The 18,962-nt window shown below is 48.1% G+C and overlaps 1 protein-coding gene across 1 annotated transcript in view; it reads right to left on the bottom strand.

The window, feature by feature from the left end:
• Nucleotides 1-17,656, bottom strand: part of LOC136631433 (nicotinamide N-methyltransferase-like) — a 59,393-nt gene extending 41,737 nt beyond the window's left edge. Inside the window, exon 1 of the mRNA XM_066605721.1 lies at nucleotides 17,556-17,656. The gene's annotated coding sequence lies outside the window, so the exon portion shown is untranslated. The remainder of the gene's footprint in view (nucleotides 1-17,555) is intronic.
• Nucleotides 17,657-18,962: the final 1,306 nt, after the last annotated feature.

Below are 18,962 nucleotides of genomic sequence, written 5' to 3'. Positions count from 1 at the left end.
GTTTAGTGCGGCTGGGGGAATCATCACGGATAAGCGTACCCGCCTGTCAACCGACAGTGCCGACAGGCTTACACTCATCAAGATGAACAAAGCCTGGATTTCCCCAGACTTCTGTTCTCCACCAGCGGACAGCAGCGATACCTAAGCAATACGTAGGCTGCACCCGCGGATGGAAGCATCGTACTCTATCCCCATCAAAAACGGGGACCTTTTCGCTTCATCAATCTGTGTATAATATTCCTCCTCCTCCTCCTGCTCCTCCTCCTGAAACCTCACATAATCACACCGAACGGGCATTTTTTCTTAAGCCCACAAGGCTCAGTCATATAATTTTTCTAAACAATTTTTAGACGTTTCAATGTTCATTAAAGCGTTGAAACTTTCACCTCAACCAATTTTTATTTTTACTGGGCTGCCTCCAGGCCTAGTTACCAATTAAGCCACATTAACCAAAGCGATTAATGGGTTTCACCTGCCCTCTTGGTTGGGCATGGGCAATTTTTCTCAGGTACATTAGTACTGTTGGTACACCAATTTTTGGGGGCCCTCGCCTACAGTGTAATCAAATTAATTTTTTGCCCACCTGCATTACAGCTCACGTAACATCAGCTGTGTTGGGCACTGCAATGTGATATATTTATGTACCGCCGGTGGGTTCCAGGGAGCCACCCATGCCGTGGGTCCACAGGGAGTTGTGACTGCATGTGTCCACTTGTAAAGAACCCCAGTCTGACTGGGGCATGCAGTGTGGGCCGAAGACCACCTGCATTAAACATGAATTTATTACCTCAGCTGTGATGGGCAATGCAATGGGATATATTTAACTACCGCCGGTGGGTTCCAGGGAGCCACCCATGCTGTGGGTGCACAGGGAGTTGTAACTGCATGTGTCCACTTCTAAAGAACCCCAGTCTGACTGGGGCATGCAGTGTGGGCCGAAGCCCACCTGCATTAAACATGAATTTATTACCTCAGCTGTGATGGGCAATGCAATGGGATATATTTATGTACCGCCGGTGGGTTCCAGGGAGCCACCCATGCTGTGGGTGCACACGGAATTCCCATTGCGGAGTTGTACCTGCCTGTGACTATTTATAAAAAAACGCGGTCTGACTGGGGCATGCAGACACCTTGACAGAATGAATAGTGTGTGGCACATAGGTTCCCCATTGCTATGCCCACGTGTGCAGCTCCAGATGGAGGTGGCACAGGATTGCATTTCTCATTGCTTCCGTACAGCATTGTGGACTATCGCCCCACCCCTTTCAAAGAGGGTCGCTGCCTAGCCGTGCCAACCCTCTGCAGTGTGTGCCTGCTTTTCCTCTGGCAGACGCACTTATAAATAGACATGAGGGTGGCGTGGCATGAGGGCAGCTGAAGGCTGGGCAGGGACAGTTTGGTGTGCGCTGTGGACACTGGGTCGTGGGGGGGGGGGGGGTTTGGGCAGCATGTAACCCAGGAGAAGTGGCAGCGGAGCGTCATGCAGGCAGTGATTTTGCTTTGTTGGAGGTAGTGTGGTGCGTAGCTAAGGTATGCATTGCTAATAAGGGCTTTTCAGAAGTCAAAGTTGTTGGGAGGGGGGGCCACTCTTGCCGCTATTGTGGCTTAATAGTGGGACCTGGGAACTTGAGATGCAGCCCAACATGTAGCCCCTCGCCTGCCCTATCCGTTGCTGTGTCGTTCCCATCACTTTCTTGAATTGCCCAGATTTTCACAAACGAAAACCTTAGCGAGCATCGGCGATATACAAAAATGCTCGGGTCGCCCATTGACTTCAATGGGGTTCGTTACTCGAAACGAACCCTCGAGCATCGCAAAAGTTCGTCTCGAGTAACGAGCACCCGAGCATTTTGGTGCTCGCTCATCTCTACTTAGGACTTAAACTCACAATTCCCCTAAGCAACATGCCGATAAGCAATCTAAATTCCCTATTAAGCTCCCTGCTAAAAGATCTAGATAGATTTGAATAAACAGAACCCTCGTGGCTAGGAAGAATGGTATTATATAAAATTATGGTATTACCAAAAATCTTATACATATTTAGAACCATGATGCAACCTATCCCCCAAAGATACCTAAAACTCTTGCAAAACCAAATGCTAACATGTATTTGGAAAAAAAAGAAACCAAGAATGGTAGCTTCTATACTATTTGCTTCCAGAGGAAGGGGAGGAATGGGAGCCCCCAATATCGCAGCATATTATAGAGCCACCATAATTCAACAACTAAACGCCTGGTGTACCCCACAAAATAACATAAGCTGGCCAGAAATTGAAAAACAACTAAGTGGCAGTGGTAACCTTCGCACCTTACTTCTGTCGGCCGTAATCAACCCGAAGATTACAATCCTAAACAACCCAACGATCAAAGCCTCATTAGAAACATGGCTGACCATGATTGAAATCTCCAAATCCCATCTTCCGAAGAAACTTATACTACTCCCAATAGACGCACTAGAACGACTGATCCCCAACCTATCACTAAAGAACTGGAAACAAAGGGGAATTAATTTACTGACAGACATCCAAAGCGACTTTAAACTTAAACCCTTTGATACATTATGTGAAGAAATGAAACTTACCAACTCAGATCTCCTACAATATAGGCAAATAAAAAGCTACCTTTCAACAAACAAATACATCACGCCAACGCTACCTTTATATCTATATAACTTACTCTACTTACAAAAACCACTAAAGAATAAACTAAAACACTGGTACGAAATACTCAGCGGAGAAGCCTTAGAAGAACCTAATAAACAGAAAAAAATCCATATACTCAACTGGGAAAAAGAACTAAAAACCTCATATAGTTTAGATCACTGGACCAAAACCTGCAACTGGGCCCATAAATGTACCCTAATCGCTAAACTATTGGAAGTCCACCAAAAAACCCTCACGAGATGGTACTACTCCCCCCTGAGACTCGCACAACTCTTCCCAGGGACCCCGGAAAAATTGCTGGAGAGGCTGTGATGAAAAAGGTTCCCACTTACATATTTTTTGGGAACGCAATTCTCATAATTGCATACAAAATATGGGGGATTAAAATAAAACCTAAACCACAAACTGCAATCCTACTACTAGAGATGGAGAACCTCCCCCCTCGATGCAGAAAATTTATAACCCAAATGTTGCTATGTGCTAAATTACTAATTGCCAGAAATTGGAAATCTACAAAAACACCTGCAGCACAAAATCTCATCAAAATGTTATCTGACCATTGAGCGCTTGAAAATTTTATGCAATAAGACAAGACAGAACCACCAACTTTAAAGAAAAATGGCAGTCTTGGATAGAGGGGACCAAAAGAAACTTAATCCCATGGCAGACGACTTAGTCCTGAAAAGGAACTAACAAATAAAGTATACGAACCACGGTCGGAAACAGAGTTGTGCCAACCACCTCCAAAAACCCAAGTTACCCCCCCAACACCCTCCCACCTTTTCTATGTTTGAGTGATTATATCTTAAATACCTGTGATTAAGTTAGGTAAACGAAACCAATGGTAAAAGAATGTGTTTAATAATGATTTGATATATTACAATTTGATGTGATTACTACATGTAAAGCTACCTTGAATCACAATAAAAACTTATTGGAAATAAAAGGTCATTGCACATGTTAGCACAATTTTCGCTATTCGATATACTGTGGGTGCCATATTAGATCTCATTAATGTACAGGCCCAGAGACCCCCCCCCCCCCCCGCAATGAACACACAGCTACATGGTATACACCAAAAGGGATCTCCCCTTTATTTAGGCGGTTAAAGGTTTATATAAGCATTGAAACACAAGAAATTGGGTCATTCAAGGTCCAGTTACAGCATTTTGTGTGTGGATAGGTCATTCTCATAGGAAGGTATATGTGAGGTAGCTGTGAGCTCATTTACCGAGGAGGAGCTTCTGTTAAGCATGCTCTATTCATTCTTGACTTGCTGTCCAAAGGAGATACTTCCTCTTTCTCTCCAGCCATTTCCTGTCCTTTAACACAAAGATATTCCTCTTTGCCATGAGGCTGTAACTTGAGCCTTGTATAAGTTTTCCACTGCTGGTCAAAACTGGTTTTACCTGTTTTTGGACACAATACACTGCTCCTTTAATTCTTGTGGGGAATGTTGCCCTCTCCCATCTTAACACATTCACAGCTTACAAAAGAAAATACACAAAATAGCGAACATCTCATGGTCATCTCTAACACGTGCAGAAGATGGCAGCAAAAAATAATTAAAAAAAAATAAAATGTCTTTGAAAAAAAATACAAGTACTACAACAAAAAAAACTATACAAGTTTATAATCATAGTAATCATACTGACCCATAGAATAAAGATATTATGTCATTTTTGTTTCAATTTTTTGTGCGCCTAGAAAGTAGACACACTAAAAAAGATAGTGGAATGTCATTTGTTTTTTTCATTTTCCTCCACTTAGGATTTTTTTAAAGTTTTTTTATTACATTATATGGTACTTTAAATAGCACCATTGAAAAACATAGGTCGTCACGCAAAAAACAAGCCCTCATATAGCGACGTCAATGAATAAATTAAGGCGTTATGATTTTTTAAAAGGGGGAGGACAAAATGAAAATGGACAAAAGACAGGGCTGCGTCATTAGGGAGTTAAATAATGTACTAACTTCTTTCTCTGGGTCACTACAAATGCAGGGATACCACGTGTAATGTGGTTTTTAATTTTTTACAAAGTAAAGGGAGAAAAGTGGGGTTTGGGTATTTTTATTATTTTTTTATAATTCTTTTTCTTTTTTTTCTTTTTGTCCCTTTACGGGACTTGCATAATACTTTTTTTTATTCTTCTAATACTCTGTTATGCCTCAGCATAGCAGGGTATTAGACAGGGTATGACACTCAGACAGAGTCTGAGCGTCATAGCCTAAGCTGGCAGACCCGGAGGCTATATGCAAGCTTCCGGGTGCCACCTGCCGCACCTGCCTTCCTATGCCATTGCCCAACACTATTACTGCCTCCGCACCACTGTACCAGACACTAACACTGCCCCGCCAGACTATTACTGTCCTCTAACCGTTGGCCCTGACACTATTACTGCCCCCATATACTATTACTGCTCTTACACAGCTACACCTGACACTATTAATGCCTCCTCATACTATTACTGCCCCCTCACCGCTGCCCCTGACACACCATTGCTGCGCCCCTCAGACAATATTGCTGCACCCCTGACACACCATTGCTGCCCCCCTCAGACACTATTACTGCCCCCTCACATGACTCTGTCCTCCTTCCCCCTTCCCATTCAGCCTGACACCCAGCCCCTGCCACTGCACTGACCTTTCATCCAGTCCAATACTAGCACCAGACTCCACTTGTGACAGCTTCCACGGTCCCGACGTCACGCCACTCAGGTGACCACAGGAGCTCCTCTGGAACATCCAGCGGCTCACGTCCCAATAGCACAGGCTCCGCAGACTGTCACATAATCCACGGACTGTACGAAGAGGGGAAGCAATGCTGGCTACCTGCTGTGACGAGGTGCTCATTTCCTCCTACTTCAGCCCATCTCCTCTTCCCAAGCCTCACCATGCTCCGGCCCTTGTCCTCCGTAAGTGTGTACCGGGTGCTGAAATTTTTTTTGGCACCCCCCTCAGTGATAACACCCTGGATGTCCTGCACCTGCCCACGGCATGTAAAGGGTTAAAGTCCTGCACTATCCTCTGCGGGACTGTGCAGGCAGAATACAATGCCACAGCTTATGGCATTATGTTCTGCCTGATGGTAATGGTGTACCTTGCCGCACCGAAAGCTAGGGGGTTGACAGGAGTTGCAAGTAGGAACGCCCCTGTCACACCCCCAGCTCCTGATTGGCAAAATAATGGAAGGTCCTAGCAGCATGCGTATTGCTTGTGTGGCTGACCTGGAGGCTAAGGATTAGGGTTAGCTTTCGTATTAGGCTTAAGTATCTAAGCCTAAGGCTGGGTTCACACAGGGTAGATTTGCTGTGGGAATTCCTGGCGGAATTTCGCTGCGGCAAATCCGGCTGCGCCCACTAATCTCGGAATTAGCCAGCCATATGGATGAGATTTGTCAAAAATCTCATCTACATAGGACTGTCAATCAGTTGTGGCAAAGCCGACAGATGCCGGCACTATGGCGCAGATCCCCTGGCTGCAGCATGTCTATGTTTTTCTTTTCCTGTTGCGGCCACGCTGTTCTCTATGGGAGTGCTGTCCGCAATGGAAAAGCATGGGGCCAAGCCGCTCCAAAATCTGCGGGTTTTGCAGTAGCCCTTTCCTGGTGAAAATCTTGCGTTTTTTCACTGCGGCAAAACTGCAAGATTTTCAGCGGTATTCCGCCCTGTGAGAACCCAGCCTAATAGGGAAACAACCCTAACTCTAAACCTACAGGGCAGCCACACAAGCAAAATACCCACTGCAGCTGTCCCTGCGGTTCCTGAGTGATCCGTCCGGGCACTTTGTTGCACTGCTGTGTGGCAATCTGCTTCGTCTGGGCTGGCAGGTCACTCACTGCAGTGATCATTCTTCCCTGTGCTGCTGCCACTCCCAGACTCTCCACTCAGCTCCTGCTCGCTGAGATCGCTACTGCCCCTGCCCTCTGGTGCAACTGGCTGTGCCTGCAGTGCTCGCATCGTCAGAGGTGTCCTGCGGCAAGTCTGCCCTTTGCCATCCCACAGTCGCAGCTCTGCTCCTGCCTTCTGGGTTCTTCTCTGCAGCCTCTGCTGTGCTCCTGCTGTCTCGGTCTCCTCTGGCAGGGCACCGATTGCAGACTCAGCGCTGTCTCCCTGGCGTGTATGAACTGCCTTTGGGGGAATTAAATCCGCCCCCAGCTAATCAGAAGCTGGGGTCTGGAGTACTTTGCTTGACAGCTGTATTATGTCGCCACCACTTACTTCTGGTGACGACATAATACACCAGTACCCTGCATGGTCCCATAGTAAAACATAGCCCGGAAATCTTCTGGGCTATATCACTATGGGCAGTGAGCTCGTCCTGGAAAATTTCCGGGCGTGCCACAGAAGGGGTTAATAAACTTGTTTTTACTTTTTGTTTTAGTCCCCAGAGTGTACAAGAACTTGCAATGCTTTGATCGCTCCTGCAGTATGATGAAATGCCATAGCCTTACATTATACAATTATCTGACAGGCATTTAATCAAGCTATGCCACAGGCATGGCTTGATAGGCATTCTACTATGACAGACCTGGGTCCCCCGCTTCCATGACACCCGCACGGCAAGCCCCAGTCTCATCCTGGGGGGCCATACGGGACACCAGAACATCGGTCGGGGGATTTAAATGCCACTGTCAGAAATGACTGCAGGTTTTAAATGGTTAACCGCTTCAGTTAGCCGAGCAGCTAACCGGAACTGTTGTGGGCAGGTGCCAGCTGTAATACACAATGTCAAATTATATAAGTTGAGCGAGAACACAACAGGCAATACCTATGATTTTTTAAAAACTGATACTTTAATCCCCCAAATTGCTGAAATTAATGAAAAAATGGTTTGGGAGCGAATAGTGTATAAACAAATATTACACTAGTGTCTCACTATTAAAATCTCTCCATGCCGCACATACAGGGGTCTGTGGGACAGTAATAAAAAACAGAGGTGGATTCCAGCAACTGGTGTTCAGACACAAGGAACAGAAAACCATCACATGCGCTTGCAAATTACCCACTGCTTGCCATTAAGTGGCATGGCAAGAAGGATGTCTACTAGTGATGAGCGAACGTACTCGTCCGAACTTGATGCTCGGGCGAATATTAGGGTGTTCGGGATGCTCGTTACTCTTAACGAGCACCACGCGGTGTTCGGGTTACTTTCACTTTCCTCTGTGAGACGTTAGCGCGCTTTTCTGGCCAATTGAAAGACAGGGAAGGCATTACAACTTCCCCCTGTGACGTTCAAGCCCTATACCACCCCCCTGCTGTGAGTGGCTGGGTAGATCAGATGTCACCCGAGTATAAAAGTCGGCCCCTCCCGCGGCTCGCCTCAGATGCCTTGTGAGTTAGCTGAGGGAAAGTGCTTCTGCTGGTGCTGCTGTAGGGAGAGTGTTAGGAGTGAGTGTAGGCTTCAAGAACCCCAACGGTCCTTCTCAGGGCCACATCTATCCGTGTGCAGTACTGTGGAGGGTGCTGTTAGCAGTGTTGCACAATTTTTTTTTTTTCAAAATCGGCTGTCTGCAGAACATTGTGCCCTGCAGTAATAGTCCAGGGACAGAAGTGGTGGTTAGGCAGGGAGAGTGTTAGGAGTGAGTGTAGGCTTCAAGAACCCCAACGGTCCTTCTTAGGGCCACATTTAACCGTGTGCAGTACTGTGCAGGCTGCTGTTAGCAGTGTTGCATTTTTTTTTTTCAAAATCGGCTGTGCAGAGCATTGCGTCCTGCAGTAATACTACAGGGAGAGAATTGTGTAGGCAGGGCCAGAAGACATATATTATTGATTGAATATAGTCAGTGGGCCTTTTCTTTAAAAAAAAAAGGGAAAAATTCTATTTGGCCTGCCTCTGTCAGTCCTCAGCGTTCTGTGTACGTGTGTGGTGGGTGGAGATAGTAAAAAAATCATACGCAGCCAGCTACGTTTAACAACAGTGTTGCGCCAATTTATTTCCTGCCTTCCTGGGAAAAATCACCGCTCTGCTGCACTTCATATAACTGCATTTCTGTGGAACAGATTTCTTATCTGATTGAATATAGTCAGTGGGCTGGCCTTCCCTTTAAAAAAAAAGGGAAAAATTCTATGTGGCCTGCCTCTGTCAATCCTCAGCGTTCTGTGTACGTGTGTGGTGGGTGGAGATAGTAAAAAAATCATACGCAGCCAGCTACGTTTAACAGCAGTCTTGCGCCAATTTATTTCCTGCCTGCCTGGGGAAAATCACCGCTCTGCTGCACTTCATATAACTGCATTTCTGTGGAACAGATTTCTTATCTGATTGAATATAGTCAGTGGGCCGGCCTTCCCTTTAAAAAAAAAAGGGAAAAATTCTATGTGGCCTGCCTCTGTCAGTCCTCAGCGTTCTGTGTACGTGTGTGGTGGGTGGAGATAGTAAAAAAAATCATACGCAGCCAGCTACGTTTAACAGCAGTCTTGTGCCAATTTATTTCCTGCCTGCCTGGGGAAAATCACTGCTCTGCTGCACTTCATATAACTGCATTTCTTTGGAACAGATTTCTTATCTGATTGAATATAGTCAGTGGGCCAGCCTTCCCTTTAAAAAAAAAAAGGGAAAAATTCTATTTGTCCTGCAGGCTTGCGCCAATTTATTTTCTGCCTGGGAAATCACTGGTAATACAGCATGCTGAAGGGTAGGGGTAGGCCTAGAGGACGTGGACGTGGCCGAGGACGCGTAGGCCCAAGTGAGGGTGTGGGCACAGGCCGAGCTCCTGATCCAGGTGTATCGCAGCCGACTGCTGCGGGATTAGAGAGAGGCACGTTTCTGGCGTCCCCACATTCATCGCCCAATTAATGGGTCCACGCGGGAGACCTTTATTAGAAAATGAGCAGTGTGAGCAGGTCCTGTCGTGGATGGCAGAAAGTGCTTCGAGCAAGCTATCATCCACCCACAGTTCTGCGCCGTCCAGTGCTGCAAATCCGAATCCTCTGGCTGCTGCTCCTCCTTCCTCCCAGCCTCCTCACTCCACTACAATGACACATGCTCAGGAGCAGGAAAACTCCCAGGAACTGTTCTCAGGCCACTGCTCAGATTGGGCAGCAGTGGTTCCTCTCCCACCAGAGGAGTTTATCGTCACTGATGCCCAACCATTGGAAAGTTCCCGGGGTCCGGGGGATGAGGCTGGGGACTTCCGGCAACTGTCTCAAGACCTTTCAGTGGGTGAGGAGGACGATGACGATGAGACACAGTTGTCTTGCAGTGAGGTAGTAGTAAGGGCAGTAAGTCCGAGGGAGGAGCGCACAGAGGATTCGGAGGAAGAGCAGCAGGACGATGAGGTGACTGACCCCACCTGGTGTGCAACGCCTACTCAGGACAGGTCTTCAGAGGGGGAGGCAAGGGCAGCAGCAGGGCAGGTTGCAAGAGGCAGTGCGGTGTCCAGGGGTAGAGGCAGGGCCAGACCGAATAATCCACCAAGTGTTTCCCAAAGCGCACCCTCGCGCCATGCCACCTTGCAGAGGCCGAGGTGCTCTAAGGTCTGGAAGTTTTTCACTGAGACGCCTGACGACCGACGAACAGTGGTGTGCAACCTTTGTCGCGCCAAGATCAGCCGGGGAGCCACCACCAACAGCCTCACCACCACCAGCATGCGCAGACATATGATGGCCAAGCACCCCACGAGGTGGGACGAAGGCCGTTCACCGCCTCCGGTTTGCACCGCTGCCTCTCCCCCTGTGCCCCAACCTGCCACTGAGATCCAACCCCCCTCTCAGGACACAGGCACTACCGTCTCATGGCCTGCACCCACACCCTCACCTCCGGTGTCCTCGGCCCCATCCAGCAATGTCTCGCACCGCACCGTCCAGCCGTCGCTAGCGCAAGTTTTTGAGCGGAAGCGCAAGTACGCCGCCACGCACCCGCACGCTCAAGCGTTAACCGTCCACATAGCAAAATTTATCAGCCTTGAGATGCTGCCGTATAGGGTTGTGGAAACGGAGTCCTTCAAAAGTATGATGGCGGCGGCCCCGCGCTACTCAGTTCCCAGTCGCCACTACTTTTCCCGATGTGCCATCCCAGCCCTACACGACCACGTCTCCCGCAACATTGTACGCGACCTCACCAATACGGTTAGTGGCAAGGTCCACTTAACAACGGACACGTGGACAAGCACAGGCGGGCAGGGCCACTACATCTCCCTGACGGCACATTGGGTGAATTTAGTGGAGGCTGGGACAGAGTCAGAGCCTGGGACCGCTCACGTCCTACCCACCCCCAGAATTGCGGGCCCCAGCTCGGTGGTGGTATCTGCGGCGGTGTATGCTTCCTCCACTAAAGCACCCTCCTCCTCCTCCTCAACCTCTGTCTCGCTATCTAGATGTGTCAGCAGCAGCAGGACGTCGCCAGCAGTCGGTGTCGCGCGGCGCGGCGTGGCAGCACAGCGGTGGGCAAGCGTCAGCAGGCCGTGCTGAAACTACTCAGCTTAGGAGAGAAGAGGCACACAGCCCACGAACTGCTGCGGGGTCTGACAGAGCAGGCCGACCGTTGGCTTGAGCCGCTGAGCCTCCAACCGGGCATGGTCGTGTGTGACAACGGCCGTAACCTGGTGGCGGCTCTGCAGCTCGGCAGCCTCACGCACGTGCCATGCCTGGCCCACGTCTTTAATTTGGTGGTTCAGCGCTTTCTGAAAAGCTACCCACGCTTGTCAGACATGCTCGGAAACGTGCGCCGCCTCTGCGCACATTTCCGCAAGTCCCACACGGACGCTGCCACCCTGCGGACACTGCAACATCGGTTTAATCTGCCAGTGCACCGACTGCTGTGCGACGTGCCCACACGGTGGAACTCTACACTCCACATGTTGGCCAGGCTCTATGAGCAGCGTAGAGCTATAGTGGAATACCAACTCCAACATGGGCGGCGCAGTGGGAGTCGGCCTCCTCAATTCTTTTCAGAAGAGTGGGCCTGGTTGGCAGACATCTGCCAGGTCCTTGGAAAGTTTGAGGAGTCTACCCAGGTGGTAAGCGGCGATGCTGCAATCATTAGCGTCACCATTCCTTTGCTATGCCTCTTGAGAAGTTCCCTGCAAAGCATAAAGGCAAATGCTTTGCGCTCGGAAACGGAGGCGGGGGAAGACAGTATGTCGCTGGATAGTCAGAGCACCCTCCTGTCTATATCTCAGCGCGTTGAGGAGGAGGAGCATGAGGAGGATGAGGAGGAGGGGGAAGAGACAGCTTGGCCCACTGCTGACGGTACCCATGCTGCTTGCCTGTCATCCTTTCAGCGTGTATGGCCTGAGGAGGAGGAGGAGGCGGAGGAGGAGGAGGATCCTGAAAGTGATCTTCCTAGTTAAGACAGCCATGTGTTGCGTACAGGTACCCTGGCACACATGGCTGACTTCATGTTAGGATGTCTTTCTCGTGACCCTCGTGTTGCACGCATTCTGGCCACTACGGATTACTGGGTGTACACACTGCTCGACCCACGGTATAAGGAGAACCTTTCCACTCTCATTCCCGAAGAGGAAAGGGGTTCGAGAGTGTTGCTATACCACAGGACCCTGGCGGACAAGCTGATGGTAAAATTCCCCTCCGACAGCGCTAGTGGCAGAAGGCGCAGTTCCGAGGGCCAGGTAGCAGGGGAGGTGCGGAGATCGAGCAGCATGTTCAGCACAGGCAGTGCAACACTCTTTAAGGCCCTGGACAGCTTTATGGCTCCCCACCAAGACTGTGTCACCGCTTCCCAGTCAAGGCTGAGTCGGCGGGAGCACTGTAAAAGGATGGTGAGGGAGTACATAGCCGATCGCACGACTGTCCTCCGTGACGCCTCTGCCCCCTACAACTACTGGGTATCGAAGCTGGACACGTGGCCTGAACTCGCGCTGTATGCCCTGGAGGTGCTTGCTTGTCCTGCGGCTAGCGTCTTGTCAGAGAGGGTGTTTAGTGCGGCTGGGGGAATCATCACAGATAAGCGTACACGCCTGTCCACCGACAGTGCCGACAGGCTTACACTCATCAAGATGAACAAAGCGTGGATTTCCCCAGACTTCTCTTCTCCACCAGCGGACAGCAGCGATACCTAAGCAATACATAGGCTGCACCCGCGGATGGAAGCATCGTTCTGTATCACCATCCAAAACGGTGACATTTCTGCTTCATCAATCTGTGTATAATATTCCTCCTGCTCCTCCTCCTGAAACCTCACGTAATCACGCCGAACGGGCAATTTTTCTTTGGGCCACAAGGCTCACTCATATAATTTTTCCAAACAATTTTTATACGTTTTAATGCTCTTACAAGCGATGAAACTTAAACTTGAACAAATTTTTCGTTAAGCTAGGCTGCCTCCAGGCCTAGTTACCACTTAAGCCACATTAACCAAAGCGATTAATGGGTTTCACCTGCCATCTTGGTTGGGCATGGCCAATTTTTTCTGAGGTACATTAGTACTGTTGCTACACCAATTTTTTTGGGCCCTCACCTACAGTGTAATCATAGTAATTTCTATGTTCTTCGCCTGCACTCATCGTACAGAAAGGTGTGTGGGGTTGGCCTACACTTTTGCTACATAAATGTAACTGGGGCCTTGTCTATACTGCAGCTACTGAAATGTGAAAAAGACTGTTATCTCCCTAAACTGCTGCAATGGGAATTGTTACTGGGGCTTGTCTTGAGTGCTACTACTACTGAAATGGAACTAAGACTGCGCTCCTCCTATACTGCTGCTTCGGAATTGTTACTGGGGCTTGTCTTGAGTGCTACTATTACTGAAATGGAACTAAGACTGCGCTCCTCCTATACTGCTGCTTTGGAATTGTTACTGGGGCTTGTCTTGAGTGCTACTATTACTGAAATGGAACTAAGACTGCGCTCCTCCTATACTGCTGCTTCGGAATTGTTACTGGGGCCTGTCTTGAGTGCTACTATTACTGAAATGGAACTAAGACTGCGCTCCCCCTATACTGCTGCTAGTGATATGTTAGTGGGGCCTGTCCCTAATACTACCGCTGAAATGTTAATAAATCTGGGCTCTGCCTATACCGCAGCTAATGGTATGTCACTGGGGTGTGGAAACAGAGGCTTCACAAAGACATGATGGCGGCGAGGCCATTTCCCACCAACGCTGTTATTGTTAAGGTGCATATTACCACGGACACGTGGAGAGGACACATAGTGCCTCCAAAACATCCCCCTCCTCCTCCAACAATGAAAACATTCTTGGCAAATACCTTTGCATTGGTCCGTCTGGTGGCAGTGCAAGAATTTCACCTTTAACGACACTACAAGAGAGCACCACCACCATCCCCCCGCCACGGCCCACTTAATCATGGCCACATTCCGAAAACCAACTACATAAAACCGCGCTACTAGGTCCGCAGTCACCACCACATTACCACCAACGAGGTTACAGTTAAGGTACATATTACCAGTCTGACTGGGGCATGCAGTGTGGGCCAAAGCCCACCTGTATTGTATCTGACGTTAGCTCTGCTGAGTAGGGCACTGCAATGGGATATTTCTATGTACCGCCGGTGGCTTCCTGGCACCCACCCATGCTGTAGGTGCAAACGGAGTTTAACCTACATGTGTCCACTTCTAAAGAACCCCAGTCTGACTGGGGCATGCAGTGTGGGCCGAAGCCCACCTGCATTAAAGGAGATGTCCCGCGCCGAAACGGGTTTTTTTTTTTTTTAACCCCCCCCCCGTTCGGCGCGAGACAACCCTGATGCAGGGGTTAAAAAAACCACCCGCACAGCGCTTACCTGAATCCCGGCGGTCCGGTGACTTCAATACTTACCGCTGAAGATGGCCGCCGGGATCCTCTATCTTCGTGGACCGCAGCTCTTCTGTGCGGTCCACTGCCGATTCCAGCCTCCTGATTGGCTGGAATCGGCACGTGACGGGGCGGAGCTACACGGAGCTACACGGAGCCCCATAGAGAACAGCAGAAGACCCGGACTGCGCAAGCGCGGCTAATTTGGCCATCGGAGGCCAAAAATTAGTCGGCACCATGGAGACCAGGACGCTAGCAACGGAGCAGGTAAGTAAAAAACTTTTTATAACTTCTGTATGGCTCATAATTAATGCACAATGTATATTACAAAGTGCATTATTATGGCCATACAGAAGTGTATAACCCCACTTGCTGCCTCGGGACATCTCCTTTAAGCACGACATTACTACCTCAGCTATGTTGGGCAATGCAATGGGATATTTTTATGTACCGCCGGTGGCTTCCTGGCACCCACCCATGCTGTAGGTGCACACGGAGTTTAACCTACATGTGTCCACTTCTAAAGAACCCCAGTCTGACTGGGGCATGCAGTGTGGGCCGAAGCCCACCTGCATTAAGCACGACATTACTACCTCAGCTGTGTTGGGCAATGCAATGGGATATTTTTATGTACCGCCGGTGGGTTCCAGGGAGCCACCCATGCTGTAGGTGCACACGGAGTTTAACCTACATGTGTCCACTTCTAAAGAACCCCAGTCTGACTGGGTCATGCAGTGTGGGCCGAAGCCCACCTGCATTAAGCACGACATTACTACCTCAGCTGTGTAGGGCAATGCAATAGGATATTTTTATGTACCGCCGGTGACTTCCTGGCACCCACCCATGCTGTGGGTCCACAGGGAGTTGTAAATGCATCTGTTTCCACTTCTAAAGAACCCCAGTCTGACTGGGGAATGCAGTGTGGGCCGAAGCCCACCTGCATTAAGCACGACATTACTACCTCAGCTGTGTTGGGCAATGCAATGGGATATTTTTATGTACCGCCGGTGGGTTCCAGGGAGCCACCCATGCTGTAGGTGCACACGGAATTCCCATTGCGGAGTTGTACCTGCCTGTGACTATTTATAAAAAAACGCGGTCTGACTGGGGCGTGCAGACACCTTGACAGAATGAATAGTGTGTGGCACATAGGTTCCCCATTGCTATGCCCACGTGTGCAGCTCCAGATGGAGGTGGCACAGGATTGGATTTCTCATTGCTTCTGTACAGCATTGTGGACTTTTGTCCCATCCCTTTTAAAGAGGGTCGCTGCCTAGCCGTGCCAACCCTCTGCAGTGTGTGCCTGCTTTTCCTGTGGCAGACGCACTTATAAATAGACATGAGGGTGGTGTGGCATGAGGGCAGCTGAAGGCTGGGCAGGGACAGTTTGGTGTGCGCTGTGGACACTGGGTCGTGGGGGGGGGGGGGGGGCAGCATGTAACACAGGAGAAGTGGCAGCGGAGTGTCATGCAGGCAGTGATTGTGCTTTGTTGGAGGTAGTGTGGTGCTTAGCTAAGGTATGCCATGCTAATGAGGGCTTTTCAGAAGTAAAAGTTGTTGGGGGGGGGGGCACCCACTCTTGCCGCTACTGTGGCTTAATAGTGGGACCTGTGAACTTGAGATGCAGCCCAACATGTAGCCCCTCGCCTGCCCTATCCGTTGCTGTGTCGTTCCCATCACTTTCTTGAATTGCCCAGATTTTCACACATGAAAACCTTAGCGAGCATCGGCGAAATACAAAAATGCTCGGGTCGCCCATTGACTTCAATGGGGTTCGTTATTCGAAACGAACCCTCGAGCATCGCGAAAAGTTCGTCCCGAGTAACGAGCACCCGAGCATTTTGGTGCTCGCTCATCTCTAATGTCTACATGATCTTGACTGTGTACACAGTCATCTCATCAGTGGTAAGGGAGGGGGAGTTCTGCCACGTGCAAAAGAAACCTGCCTGCATCACAGAATACAACAAGTTTATGGGGGTGTAGACCTGTCTGACCAGGTGAAGCAAAGGACTAGGGCCTGGTACAAAAAGGCAGCGATCTACCTTAATCAGATCACAATCTATAATGCCTACATGATATACAAAAAGTCTCAGGGAGTGTTCACTTTTATTTGTGAAAACACTTAGAAGCAAAATCTCAAAAGCCACTGGGTGCTCCTTTTCCTTTGTGCATCCAGATATAACATTATGGGTATATTTCTGAACAGGGGGAAAACAGGGATTTTCATTTCCACAAGCCTTACCTTTTAAATTTTTCCGTTGACATTGCAATATGTGGGCTTGTTTTTTTGCATGGCGAGTTGTACTTCAATTCTGCTGTTGTCTTTTGTGTTTTTTTTTCTTTTTTTTCCGAGTTAGGACTGATTCAGATGGGCATATATCGGTCGGATTTTCATGCCAGGCCGATCTACGCTGCCCCTCTCTGCAAGGGGAGGAGACAGGATGGGACCGGAACTAATGCACTGAGCTCCCTCTCCGCCCCTTGCAACTGTTTGCAATGGGAGGATGTGGAGTTTAGCTCTGCCTCCGTCCTGCCCTCTCATTGCAAACAGCGGAAAGGGGCGGAGAGAGGGCGAGAGCTCAGTGCACTAGTTCCCGTCCCGCCTCCTCCCCTTGCAGAGAGGGGCAGCATATATTGGCCTGGCAAGAAAACTTGACTGATATACGCCCGTCTGAATAAGCCCATAATCATGCAGCATAAATCACAGGCTGGTATGATTATCACAATACCAAAATCTTTTTTTGTTTTTGCTTTTTCCACTTTTGTTAATTAAAACTCCTTTTACTTATTTATTTGCTTTTATACCCGCTGCATATATTGAAATTCTGGTGTATATTTTCAGTTTATATGAGTAATCTTGCTGATATACTCTTGAATATCAGTATATTATTGATGACTTATAGGATTTTTTTAGTATAATTATATTTTTCCAAGAGATTTTTGTGAAGATGTTATAAATCTAAGTACCATAAGATGATAATGGGCTTCCATTCAAGATAAGTACCAGGCTTTCCCTCAACTGTCACATAAAGATCACGGAGTTCACAAGGTGAGAATACAACTTCTACACCCCCTCTAAGTATCCCCTGCTGAATGCACTGTATTTCACTAGACCCTGTAAAACCAATCTTCCCTCCTTATGACTATGTCCCAGAGCTCATACGCATTTTGGTTGTACATACCTGAAGAATACACTTCATGTGGTTATTTCATGGGGTCAACCATGGATTCGTCTATGATGCTGACATCTCCATGGGAAAATTGTCTTCCTATACATTCTTTGATATTCAGCTCTTCAGCAAGATAATATTTAAGGAAGGTGTAGAATATTGTCACAGGTTTGTATGCTGTGAAGAAATCCTGCAATTTCTTTCTTCTAAACCATTTAGTGGAATGTATTGGATCTTATGACTCCAGTCATTCACAGTATATCAGGTGGTTTCTGACTGATGTGTGATCAGAGACATGCTGTGCAAATGCTTTATGTTGATGCTGGTGTCTGTATTTGTAGTTCACAGGCGCTCTAGACACCGTGTGACTTTAGAGTGTGTCTTCAGTGAGGTAAAACATTTAATAGTTCAAAGAATTGCATTGGTAGGAGTCCAAGTGCTGGGCCCTCTCACAGACCTGAATAGAGCTGTAATGTATTGAACCCCCATTCAGGTCTATGGGAACGCTACTAACATATTACTTGGATGATTATCCCACCTTTATGATTATAAATAAGATTATTATGACTGTTTAATTTAACTTGATAAAAAATGCACAGTTTGAAAACTGAGCTTTTACAGACGGGAGACCATCTATCCCATTCACCGCTGAATCTTGAAAGATGGTGGCTTTTGATTTTGCGGCCAATCGTTATGCTTGCACAGTGGAACTGGAGTGTGTGTTGCTGTTATGTGTAGTCAGACAAAGGGTAAAGAGGTCTGTAGTGAGAAATTTACAGCTCTATGTTGTTTTTAGGAACAGAGCCATCTTGCTGTAAAATAATGTTGAATATGTGTTGGGAATTTTTTTACAACTAATACAAGAGAAGAGTCATTATCCATAGTAACCAATTGGATTCCAGCTCTCATTCTTCAGAGGCCATTTTGAAAATGAAAGCAGTGATCTGATTGGTTGCTAAGGATATATGCTGCTTTTTAGGTTGTCAAGGAAATTAACAAAACGGCCAACTGTCAGAAACCAGTAGATGAAACCTGAGACAAAGGTATTAAGCCTTTTTTTTCCGCATGTGACTTTCAAATCTATGTTCAGAAAAAACCTGCAGAGTGAATTCTCATTTAAAGTAATAGGAAGAGGATTTTCTGCAGAATATGATGGTGAATTAGTGCCGTTTGACTCTTAAGTATAAAGGATGATTATCTGAATCTAAATAAGGGCTTTATCACATGGCCGTATGCGTTTTATATGTGTGCCCGCCAGTACTGTAAAAACGTGTGAACGGCCGCACAAATCTAATGTTTGTGCACCCGTTCGGATGTCACGAGCCCAGCACATATAGGCTGAGGCCACGCTGCCATTGGATGTGGGCAGACAGTTTAGCTCTGCCCTCCCCTTACCACCTCACCTCCTCTCTCCTTCCT

Source organism: Eleutherodactylus coqui, chromosome 6 (genome assembly GCF_035609145.1).
Source record: "Eleutherodactylus coqui strain aEleCoq1 chromosome 6, aEleCoq1.hap1, whole genome shotgun sequence".
Lineage (NCBI taxonomy): Eukaryota > Metazoa > Chordata > Amphibia > Anura > Eleutherodactylidae > Eleutherodactylus > Eleutherodactylus coqui.
Note: the sequence above shows the minus strand (reverse complement) of the source record. Positions and strands in the feature narration are given on the sequence as shown.